The sequence below is a fragment of the Panthera uncia genome (assembly GCF_023721935.1).
Source record: "Panthera uncia isolate 11264 chromosome D3 unlocalized genomic scaffold, Puncia_PCG_1.0 HiC_scaffold_8, whole genome shotgun sequence".
Taxonomy (NCBI): domain Eukaryota; kingdom Metazoa; phylum Chordata; class Mammalia; order Carnivora; family Felidae; genus Panthera; species Panthera uncia.
Window position 1 is genome coordinate 42,497,729 of NW_026057586.1, and position 13,467 is coordinate 42,511,195.

General features: G+C 35.2%; 1 pseudogene; it reads right to left on the bottom strand.

Annotated features, from left to right (window-relative positions):
• Positions 1-12,411: 12,411 nt before the first annotated feature.
• On the bottom strand, positions 12,412-13,255 carry LOC125914717 (nucleophosmin-like; annotated as a pseudogene).
• Positions 13,256-13,467: the final 212 nt, after the last annotated feature.

Sequence of the window (13,467 nt, forward strand, 5' to 3'; positions counted from 1 at the left end):
CGAGGGAACATAATTCAATCCAAGAGAAACCACTTCCTAAACACATTGTTGTATGTCTCATCTAGATTTAGGCTTTATATTATGTCTATACACCAAAGACTCCCTAAATTTATACTGCAGACTAGACTTCTCTGACTTCCAGACTCATATATCCAAATGTATTTTCAATGGTTCTAGTTCAATATATAACAGGCCTCTCAAACATAACAGTCTTATAAAATGAATTTTCATATAATCCCAAACCAGGATGATAACATAGACCATAACAAGCATCCTATACCTCCAACATGCCCAGTCATTACTCATTTACTTTCCCAGTACTAATATCCTGACTTTAATAGCTTTCACACCTTTGCCTTTTAAATTATGCATCTCTAAACATTACAGCCTAATATTCCCATTTTTGAATTGCATATAATTGAAAATATGCGTGACATATTCAGCTGTGTCTTGCTGCTTCTGTTCAAAATTATATCTTTCAGATTTTTCTCATGTTGTTGCTTTTCATTCTGTTTATTCATTGTCGAATGTATTTCATAGCAAAGCTATCTCATGATTCATTTATCTATTATATTATAATAAACTTTTGGGATATCTTCATATTTTGGCCATTATAAATATTGCTGCTATGGACATTCTTTTTTTAAAATTTTTTATTATTTAATTTTTTTTAACATTTATTTATTATTGAGAGATGGAAAGACATAGAGCATGAGAAGGGGAGGGGTAGAGAGGGAGGTAGACACAGAATCTGTAGCAGGCTCCAGGTTCTGAGCTGTCAGCACAGAGCCCGACGTGGGGCTCGAACTCATGAACCACAAGATCATGACCTGAGCTGAAGTCAGATGCTTAACCGACTAAGCCACCCAGGCGCCCCAATGTTTTTTTATTCTTGAGAGAGAGGGAGACACAGAGCATAAGTGGGGGGTCAGGGGCAGACAGAGAGGGAGTCACAGAATCTGAAGCAGGCTCCAGGCTCTGATCTGTCAGCACAGAGCCCGATGCGCAGCTCAAACCCATGAACCGCAAGATCATGACCTGAGCCACGGTGGGATGCTCAACCGACTGATCCACCCAGGCACCCCTCTGCTATGGACATTCTTGATCTCGCACCCTGGTACAAATAAGCATGGATTTCTGTGGGCTCTATGCATAAGAATACAATTAGGTGTCATGGGTATGTTCATCTTCACTTTTACTGAATACTGCAAAATATTTTTCAAAGTTGTTTTATCCAAATTTGGTAAGGAAAATGGAAGCTGCTTTTTATATCCCACTTAGGAGGGGTTTATATTTCAAAACTATTTTTTTAAACATGTCAATAAAAGAAAAAATTAAGAAACTGAAAAAGCCACCCAAATGATCACCCCCATAGGTTTTTATGTTAGTAGTTGGTTAGGAAAAATTTAGAATATTCAAATATGAACAAGAGAAATAAAACTACGGAGTTTTAAACACAATAATATAAAGGGGAAAGTTAACAACTTAAAAATGGAAAATGAGAAATGAAATACACGGCAGAAAAAATAACCAGAAATATACTAACTCAAAGCAGAAGGAATGTAACAAAGCAGTGTTATTCGGTGTAGTATATTTATTGCCTTAATTGCTCTACATAATAGCCTCTCTCTTTCCATGACCTTTGCCCTACAACTTTGTAGTCCTAGCCTATTCTGGATCTGAGCCTTGCCATATGACTTGCTTTAACCAATGAGATGTTAAAATGATATTTACAGAAACTTGAAAAAACTCTTATATGCATTTCTGATTGTTCTGTTTTTCTTTCACATGTGTTCTGAGAACAAGCCTGTGATGGTCTACTGAACAATGAGAGGCTGCATGGGCAAATGTTAAGACATTTCAGCTAGGGTGCCTGAGTGGTGTAGACGGTGAGCTTCTGACTCTTGATCTAGGCTCAGATCATGATCTAACTGTTCTTGAGTTGGAGCCCTGCATTGGCCTCTATGCTGATGGTGTGCAGTATGCTTGGGGTTTTATCTCTCCTTCTCTCTGACCCTCCCCTGCTTGTGGGAGCATGCTCTTTCTTTCTTTTTCTCTTTCTCAAAAGAAATAAACATAAACAAAATAAAAAAAAATACATCTCAGCTGAGTTATTACAGACCTGCTAGCCTCTCTAATCTACCTGCCAGCTCAACAAGACACAAAAATGAGCGCAGTTAAGATGTACTTAATCTGGTCCAAATAGCAGAACTGAGTGACTAATAGATCTGTTTTAAACCACTATGTTTTAGAATCATTTGTTATATTGTAGTATTGTTGCAATAAATACCAGATACAAGCATCAAGAAAAATAAATTTAAAAACTCAGTAAATATTATAAAATAACCATGAAAAGGCAGAAAGTAAGTTGGAGAAAAATGACAAAAATTATTTAATAAATGAACTTAATTATAAGATGTACAAAGGAGATTATATATGATCAAAAGCATATTAAGAGAAATTGACAATAGAAAGAAAAATATGGGGAAATCAACAGAAATAAGAAAATCCAGAAAAAAGGAGTAAGAATAATAGACATGACAGGTAGTCAAAGGATCTCCAATATATATATATATATTTAATGTTCTGAAATTTAAAAAATAATTTTAAAAGATGTTTTTAACTGTATTTTATGTTAGTAGGTTTACCTCCATTTTTTAGATTTGAAGATGTGAATTTAATTGGACTTCTTGATTCTGAAGTTTTATATCTCTCATAAATTCTGGGGAAAATACCAGCCACTGCATCCATAACTATTACTTTTTGAAACTATTTCTTTCTGGAACTCAGCTTGATAGATGTTCTCATTCCATTCCTCTTGACTCACCTTTCTTTTGTGTTTTCCATTTCCTTGTTCCCCTGTACTGAAAGTTATTCATATCTGCTATCCATTTCACTATGTTTTTCCTTCAGTTATTTTCAAACCTCTTTTAAAATTACCCATAGATTTCTGAGAAATAGCAGAGTAGGTAACTCTAGGGGTTTAATCCTTCACAGAAATGAGAAAACTGGCAAAAATTATCAGAATCAATTTTGTCAAAATTTAAAGGTTAACAGCAACCAAGTGAACTAATAATCAATAAAAAGGTGACTGAAACCCAATAGGAGAGAGGTGGGGCGTTTTAATTTACTCTTGTCTCACCAACTCTACCCAGCTCATTGGTGATTTCGTGTGGGTTTCTGGATCCAGAATAGCACAGCAGATTTTGTTCTTAAGGAATTGTGGCTGTCTTTTTTGACTTGTCTGGGACTCCCTGAACAACTAACCCAAAGAGCTTGCCTTTATTTTTAGTAACTCTGAACTCTATCAGCTTGGAGAATCAGCAATTCTGAAGGCATTTCAGGAAAACGTTGAAAGGCAACTGAATAAGCCATTGCCACCCAGGGCAAAATATAACAGATGAGTCAAACAATGCACACAGTGAAAGTCTAAGAAGAAAAGTTGGCAAATGTGATAATTTAGGAAATAGGGGCTTTAAAAAGCTACCTTGTATCCTGGGGAATACAGACTTATGTTCATTTCCACGTCAGGACATATGCTCAGAAAAAAACGAAAAAACCCTAAGCATTCATCTCTAGTTGATTTTTTTAAACCATCTTTCCATTTTTAAGTGGTAAATATTGCTGTAAAACCAGTCTCCAGAATTCTATTCATCTTACAGAACTGACATTCTATGCCCATTAAATAACCCCTCACTATTCCCTTTCCTCCCAGCCTCTAGTAACCCCCATTTGTATTCTGTTTTTATGAAACTATCTTAGTACGTCATATAAGTGAAATAGTATGGTGTTTGTCTTTTTTGGACTAGCTTATTTCACTTACAAAATGTCCTCAAAGTTCATCCAAGTTGTAGCATATGTCAGAATTTCCTTCCTATTTAAAGCTGAGTAATACTCCATTGTAGTTATGTACCACATTTTGTTTATCCATCTCTTGATAATATTTAGTGGCTTCTACATCCTGTGTATTGTGAATAATACTGCTATGAACATGGTTGTGCAAATATCTCTTTGAGATCCTGCTTTCAATGCTTTTGGAGATATTCCCAGAAGTAGAATTGCTTGATAAGACGATAATGGTATTTTTAATTCTTTGAGGAAATATCATACTGTTTTCCATTAGAGTTGTACCCTTTTACATTCTCACCAGCAAAGCACAGGAGTTGACATTTCTCCACATTCTTACTGACACTTGTTATTTTCTAGTTTTTGTTTTCTTTTGTTTTGATGATAATCATCCTAATAAGTGTGAGGTGATATTTCACTGTGGTTTTGATTGGTATTTGTTAAACATTTAGTTATATGAGCATCTTTTTATATGCTTGTGGGGTGTTTGTATGTTATCTTTGGAGACATACTTGTTCAAGTCCTTTGTCCATTTTAAAATTGTGTTATTTGAGGGCCACCTGGGTGGCTCAGTCGGTTAAGCGTCCGACTTCGGCTCAGGTCATGATCTCACGGTCCGTGAGTTCGAGCCCCGCATCGGGCTCTGTGCTGACAGCTCAGAGCCTGGAGCCCGTTTCAGATTCTGTGCCTCCCTCTCTCTCTGACCCTCCCCCATTCATGCTCTGTCTCTCTCTGTCTCAAAAATAAATAAACGTTAAAAAAAAAATTAAAATTGTGTTATTTGATTTGTTAAGTTGTAGAAATTCTTTACAGGTGTGTCTGGGTGGTTCAGTTGATTAAGCCTCCCACTTGTCTCAGGGTCATGATCTCATTGTTCGTGAGTTCAAGCCCAGCAAGTTCAAGTCCAGCATAGGGACTCTGTGCTGACAGCATGGAGCCTGCTTGAGATCCTCAGTTTCCCTCTCTCTGCCCCTCCCCTGCCCCCACTCTTTCTCTCAAAAATAATAACATTTTTTAAAAAAGAAATTCTTTACATATTCTGGACATTATTAACCTTATCCCTTAGGTGATTTCCAAATATTTTCTCCCATTCCATGGGTTGCCTTTCAGTGTGTTGATTTTGTCCTATGATGCACAGAAGTTGGAAAGTTTGATCTTCCATTGTCTATTTTTGCATTTGTTACCTGTGCTTTTAGTATCATATACTAAATCTCACTGCCAAATCTAATGTCATAAAGATTTCCCTTGTGTTTTCTTCTAGGAGTTTTATAGTTTTAGGTCCAACATTTAGGTGTTTAATTCATTTTGAGTTAATTTTTGTATTGGGTATACAGGTCCAACTTCATTCCTTTGACTTTTCATTCCAATTTCCCTAGAATTATTTGTTGAAGGGATAGTCCCTTCTCCATTGAGTAACCTCACAAAACCTCACAAAACTAACCCTTCTGAAAATTATTTGACCATATGGATGGGTTTATTTCTAGGTTATTCTGTTCATTAGTCTATATGTCTTCTTTATGCCAGTCCCACACTTTCCATAGCTTTGTGAAATGTTACAAAATCAGGAAGTGTGAGTTCTCTAAATGTGTTCTTTTTCAAGATTGTTTTAGCTACTTGGGGTCCCTTGAGATTCTATATGAATTTTAGGAAGGATCTTTCCATTTCTGGGGAAAATGTCATTAGGATTTTTGTAAGGATTGCATTGAATCTGTAGAATTCTTTGAGTAATATTGACATCTTAAAAATATAAAGTCTTCCAGGGGCGTCTTGGTGGTTCGGTCAGTTAAGTGTCTGACTTTGGCTCAGGTCATGATATCACAGCTTGAGAGTGAGTTCAAGCCCCGCCTTGGGCTCTGTGCTGACAGCTCAGAGCCTGGAGCCTGCTTCAGATTCTGTGTCTCCCTCTCTCTCTGTCCCTCCACTGCTCGTTCTCTGCCTCTCAAAAATAAATAAACATTTAAAAAGTTAAAAAAATATATAAATCTTCCAACCCATTACATAAATTATCTTTTCATTTGTGTCTTCTTTAATTTATTTTGGCAATGTTCTGTTGTTTTCAGTGTGTAAGTCATCTCTTTGGTTAATTTTATTCCTAAGTATTTTATTCTTTTTAATGGTATTATAATGGAATTGTTTTCATATTATTTTCTGGATTGTTCATTGTTAGTGAATGAACATTGATTTTTGTATGTTGGTTTGTAACCTGCAACTTACTGAATTTGTGTGTTACTCTTAAAAGTTTTTTTTTTTTTGTGGCATATTTGGATTTTTCTGCATGTGAGATTACATCATCCAAATAGCCAACATGTACTGGAAAGAATGTTCAAAATCACTAATCATCAGAAAAATGCAAATCAAAACCACAATGAGATATTATTTCACACTTGCTAGAATAGCTATAATCAAGAATATAAGAACTAATAAATTTTGGCAAGGATGTGGAGAAAGGGAACCCTTGTATACTGTTGCTGAAAATATAGATTAGTTCAGCTAATATTGAAAAAATATAGAGGTTCCTCAAAAAATAAAAAAAAAATAGAATTACTATATGATATAGCAATCTCACTTCTAAATATACACCCAAAGGGAATGAAATCAGGATATTAAATAAATATACTCCCATGTTTATTGCAGCATTATTCATAATGGCCAAGATATGGAATAGCTACATGTATGTGTGTGTATATGTATATATGATGGAATATTATTTGGCCATAAGAAGAAAGGATATCCTGCCATTTGCAACAACATGAATGAACTTTTAGGACACTATGCTAAGTGAGATAAGTCAAAGAAAGAAAGACAAATACTTTATGGTATCACTTGTATATGGAATCTAAGAAAAGCTGAACTTATAAAAATAAAGAGTAAAATGGGGATTATCAACAGGCTGGGGGGTGGGGAAATAGAACATATGTTGTTTAAGGGTACAAACGTGTAACTAATAGATATATAAGTCCTGGAGAGCTAATGCAACATGCAGTGACTATAGACAATACTGTATTATATACCTCAAACTTGCTAAGAGACTATACCTTAATTATTCCCAACACAAAAAAGAAATAATAATTACATGACATGACAGAGGTGCTAGCTAATGAGACAAAGGCAATCATATTGCAATTTGTAAAAGTATCAAATCAATATATTGTACATCTCAAAGCTGATTTGTTTCCAGAAACCATGGAGACCAGAAGGAAATGGGATGACATATTTAAAGTGCTGAAAGAAACAAAAGCTGTCAGCTGAGATTTCTATATTCAGGAAATCATCCAGGAGAATGAGGAGAAATCAAGATATTCCCAGATAAACAAAAGTTAAGAAATTTGTCACTAGTAAATCTGCCCTACAACAAATGTTAAAGGGAGCCCTTCCAGCTAAAATAAAAGGATATCAGACAGTAACCGAAGATAACTGATTAAATATAATTTCTAGTAAAAGTGACTACATAGATAAATATAAAAGTCAGTATCTTTGAATTTTGGTTTGTATCCTCTCCTTCCCCTATGTATCTTAAAAGACAAATGGATAAATCTATAATTATATATCTATATTAGTAGCTATACAATGTAAAACAAAAATGACAACATAAAAGGGTAGGGAAAAGCCTGCATAGGAGAAGATTTTTTGCATACTATTCAAATTTATTTGTATTAATTGAAAATATTGTTATGAATCTAAGAGGTTAATTGTAATCCCTAGGATAACCATTAATAAAATACCTAAAGATATCCATAAAAGGAAATGAGAAGGAAATCAGAATGGTACACTACAAAAAACAATCAGTTAAATAAATAATAAAGCTATAATGGGAGAACTGAGAACAAAAGAGAGTTAAGAGATAGGGGAAAACATGGTAGAATGACAGAAGTAAGTTCTGTATCAGTAATTATTTTGAGGGTAAATTAATCTCTTTAATTTAAGGGCAGATATTAGCAGAATGTTTTTCTTTAATTTTTTAATGTTTATTTTTGAGAGAGAGAGACAGAGCATGAGTGGGGGAGAGGCAGAAAGAGAGGGAGATTGAATCTGAAGCAGGCAAGCTCCAGGCTCCGAGCTGTCAGCACAGAGCCCGATGTGGGGCTTGAACCCATGAACCGTGAGATCATGACCTGAGCCGAAGTCGGACGCTTAGCCAATGAGCCACCCAGGAGCCCCTGCAGAATGGATTTTTTTAAAAGTGATTCAGCTATATGCTATTTATAACAGACTCACTTTATATCAAAAGACACACCTAGGTTGAAAGTGAAAGAAAGGCAAAAGATACTGTGTGTGACTAGCAACTGAAGGAAAGCAAGGGTAGTCATACTATATCAGAGGAAAAATTGATTTCAAGGAAAAATCATCACAAGAATCAAAGAAAGACATTGCATACTGATAGTAACATCAATTCAGTAGAAAGATATAATACGATATATTATATATACATATATATATATATATATATATATATAAAATAAGAGCTATTATATCCATAGCTCTCTGATAAGAACTCTCAAATGTATGAATCAAATATTTAAGAATTGAAGGAAAAAATAAACAGCAGCACAATAATAATAAGAGATTTCAATTTCCTGTTATCAGTAATGGGTAGAACAAGCAGAAGGAAAATCAATAAGGAAATAGAGGACTTGAGCAAGACTATAGAACAATTGGGCGGAAGAGGCATGTGAAGAATTTTCCACCCAACAACAGCTGAATACACATTTTTCTCAAGTGCACACGGAACATTTTCCAGGATAGGCCACATTTTAGGCCACAAAATAAGTGTCAGTAAAGTTAAGAAGTCTGAAATCATACAAAATATTTTTTTTCTGATGACACTGGGATGAAACTAGAAATCAATAGCAGAAGAAAATTGGAAAAATCCACAAATTAAATAACATGCACTTAATCAATATGCCAAAAATAAGTCTCAAGGGAAATTAGAAAATAATTTAAGGCAAATGTAGAAGGAATGCAAGCATAATGCAAAGCTAGATAAAGGAAGGAAATAAATGTAAGTGTGATGAAAAATAAAGTATAAATTAGAAAAAAAAAATAATGAAAACAAAAATTGGTTCTTTGAAAAGATGCCCAAAATTGATAATTTTTTCCAGATTGATAAAGAAAAAAGAGAGAAATTTAAACTTAATCAGAAATGAAAGTTGAGACAGTATTACAAATCTTACAAAATATCAAAGATTCTAAGAGAATACTATGAGGAAAATGCACAAATTTTTTGAAATGTGCAAACTCACAAAGTTGACTCAAGAAGAAATAAAAAGTCAGAATAGAGCTAGGAGAAGACACTGCAATCAGTGATCAAACACCTTTTAACGAAGGAAAAATCCATGACCAGATGGCTCACTAGTCAATTCTACTAAACATCTAAAGAAAAATTAACACCAATCCTTCTCAAATTCTTATAAAAAATAAAAATAAAAGAGGAAGGAATACTTCCTGACTTAATGAGTACAGGGTTTCTTTTTGGGATGATGAACAAATATGGTATCTGGAACTAGTTAGTGGTAATGTTTGCACGTAATTGTAAATGCACTTGATGCCACTGGTTAAGTACACTTTAAGTTGTTTGAAATGGTAAGCTCTATGTGAAGCTCATTTTACTACAATTTTAAAATCATCTTAGATATTTACATTTTAATTACTGTATTATCTCTAAAATTTAAATTTGAATTTTTTTCAGCTGTATATAACAATGTTATGCTCTATCATTTGCTTTATCATTATTTTTGTTGAGCAGTCATGTTGAAAGCAACTGTGTTTGTTGGGAATCCTTGTGACCTACACTGAAGTTTTATTCCTTCAGAGAATATTTGCATTTATTTCTGCTTAGTACCTGGAACAGTCACAGCACATGATCATTTCATGAAATGCTTTAAACTTTATTCTTTCCCCTGGGTTGTCAGACCACCTTGGTGGGGTGAGCTTCCACCACAAACCACATGAACACCAGCTCGTGGTTAAGAATCCTGAAATCCAAGGCTGAAATAGACAAGCTTTCAAACGTTCTATCTTTGCAAATGATTGCTTTTCTGTTTTATTTATTTTTCCAGGTTCACTCTTTATTGAGATTGTTACACTTGAATCTCAGGTCTATGTGTGATCTCTGATTTGATCTTTCACTTTGTGTGGGCTGTGGGCACACATAGGTTATTAAAATCAAAGCTCTATATTAAGAAATGTACAGCTTTTCCCAGGGAAATCATGGACTTTATTTCACTTATTACTAGGGATTTATGCTTTCTATTTGCTCTCTGCCTCTAGGGATTACTCTGGCTTTATTACCAACTCAGACATGTTCTTTATTCTTTTAAAAATTATTCAACTTTTTCTGGCATTTTTGGAACAGAATGATTTGGGGATATCCATTCTGCCATATTGCTGGAGGTGATACACTTTCATCTTGTTGCTATCCAGAGATAGAGGAAAAAGTCAGGGCCTAACACTGTATCATTGTCCAAATTATCCTATCGAGGAAACAGATCCACCAACTTTCATCGTCAGTTGATCACTAAAGTCGGCGATCATTTGTGCTTTCACCCAATATTTCCAGCTTTTTAGCTTTCATGCACAGAGTAGGATCTCTTGCCATCAGTTTAAAGTTAGATTTAGCCATGTAGCTTTGTTTGGCTGTTGAAATGTGAATGAAAGTGAAATGTGTCTCTTCTGCCCAGAAAATTTTAGAGACAGTGAGTGATTGAATGCATACCACTCCTCCTGCTGCACAGGTTAAGCATAGATCACAATTTCAGCTTGTTCATTCAGGTCCCTCTGAGGGATTCTGATGACCAGAGACAGTCTGTCCCCATTGCTGTATAAGAAACTAGGTTTTGTTATCCTGAGCCACTGAAATTTGGTGGAGTTCTTGTTACCATAGCATATCTTAGCCCATGCTATTTGCTAAGCTGTCAACTACTATTACTTTTTAAGCTCAATTCAATGCCCACTACTTTAGTATGTCTTCCCTGATATTGTTTAAAAAAAAAATCACTCCTACCTCTGTTATACTGATAAGAATAACACTAAAAGTGACTAACTGAGTAGGCTGTTAGTGAGTTGTTGTGTTCAGTGTTTTACTCACATTAGTTCATGTAATATTACTGCAGAATTATGAAGATGTATCATTATTTCTTTTTAAAAAAATGTTTTTACATTTATTCATTTTTGAGAGACAGAGAAAGAGAGAGCACAAGTGGGGGAGGGGCACAGAGAGAGGGAGACACAGAATCCAAAGCAGGCTCCACGCTCTGAGTTGTCAGCACAGAGCCCGAAACGGGGCTCGAACTCACAAACCGTGAGATCAATGACCTGAGCCCAAGTCGGACGCTTAACCGACTGAGCCACCCAGGTGCCCCAATGTATCGCTATTTCTATTTTACAAGTGAGAAAATAAATCTTTAAGAAATTAAGAAGTGTATATATTGCTCATATAACTTTGTCATATTTGACTGAAATTACAATTAGTGATTTATTTATGTATTTTCCCAGTTAAAATTAGAACACCTCTTTAATTTCATATCTACCAGTCCCAGACAGTGAGATGCACACAGCAGGTGCTCAATTCTTAAATATATATCTTTTTCTAATTTAAAAAATACACTGAGGGGCACCTGGGTGGCTCAGTCGGTTAAGCATCCGACTTTGGCTCAGGTCATGATCTCACGGTCTGTGAGTTCGAGCCCTGCGTCTGTGCTGACAGCTCAGAGCCTGGAGTCTGCTTCAGATTCTGTGTCTCCCTCTCTCTCTGCCCCTCCCTTGCTCATGCTCTGCCTCTCTCTGTCTCAAAAATAAAATAAAAACATTGAAAAAAAATTTTTTTAAATAAAATAAAAAATAAAAAATACACTGAAAAAATGAAAGAAAATATAAATGATAAGCCAACAAATACTGTTTTACCACTCTAAGAAAGTTTTAATAGGGATTTTCAGTTTATTTCTTTCCACTTTTTCTGTGCATGTGTAATATGCAGACTGTTGACACAGTATTCTGTGTGTAAATTTGTAGATTGAATTTTATACTTAAATTCAAATATTAAGCACTCCATGTTCTTTTTTTGTTACTGTTAAAACACTTAGCTTATTTTACATGTATATCTTTGTCTTCCCACCATTTCCATTTGTCTGTCATGACTACTATGTCCTATTGTAACATTCCGTACATACTTAAAAACAAACAAAGGGCAGAGTTCCATCTTTAAAACACTACACAGGTATTTTGGACAACGCATTCTTGGCAGTGGAACCTTAACATTTATCAGACATGGTAGGGAAAATTCCCACTCTGTGTTATAAAAAGAATAGCCAGATATCAACTATTATAGATATGAAAAAAAATGGAAAATCTTAACAAACGGTTTAAACTAATTTCTTAAAAAATATTTTTTAAAATCTATTTTTGATTGAGAGACTGAGCATGAGCAGGAGAGAGAGGCAAAGACAGGGAGACACAGAATCCAAAGCAGGCTCCAGGCTCTGAGCTGTTAGCACAGAGCCCAATGTGGGCTTGAACCCACTAATTGTAAGATTACCTGAGCCAAAGTCGGATGCTTAATAAACTGTTTTCTTAAAGAGATTTCCTCCATGTCAGAGATCTTGAATAACCTCCAGGTCAGTCATTCGGAGGCAATTCTTTACATAATTGATGAAGTTGGCTTCCACTTTGGGAAGAGAACCACCTTTTTCTATATTTACTTGCATTTTTACTTTAATATCCTCTACAGAACTAGGTCCTTTAGGTGTTTGGGAAGCTTCTTCCTGTTTTTTTGAAGGACATGGGACCTTTTGATTTTGGTGTTAATGGTTTTGAGTCTCTTTCATTCTGGCTTTCATTTTTGGCTGGAGTATCTCATATAGATTTTTTTATTGGAGCTCTTTCTTCAGCTTCCTCATCATTATCATGTTCACCATCATCATCATCACCATCATCATCATCATCATCTTCCTCCTCATCTTCCTTATCATTTTCACCAGCAATAAGTTTTGTTTTTTCCTGTGGAAATGTGCTACCACTTCCAAGGTTAGAACACTTTCCAGATATACTAAGGAGTTTCCCATCCTTTTCCTCTGCATCTTCTCACTATGTGTCTTCCCCCACAGCCACTAAATATTGTCCACCACTGTGCATAGGCCTTGAACAACATGTCAGTCATAAGACCACAGTAGTGTTATTTCAAAGCCTCCAAGGGAAACCTTGGCTGTACAGACATTTTTGAAGTTTCCGTTGCCTTTGCTTCATCAATGTGCAATTCATCCTTTACACCAACCCCTGAACTATTCTTAAAGATAACTTGTGCTCATTTTCATGATTATCCACCTTAAAACTGTAATTTTTGCCAGACTTTAGTTACAGCTAAAAAGATTATCTGGGACCTCAAAGGGCTCATGTCCATGTCCATCAAATCTTCCATGGGATGGTGATGCATGCATAGGAGGGAAAGAAGGCGGATGGAGATAAACTCCAGAATGGAATCACACCAGGGAAAGCAAGTACTCCATGCTCCAAATGTCTCTTCTATGGCTAAGTAAAACTTAGTCATATGGATAAAACATAATTATTTTTGTTGAAATGATAATATTTGAGGAGAGGGTAGAATGAGGTGAGAAATAAAATCATCTGGTT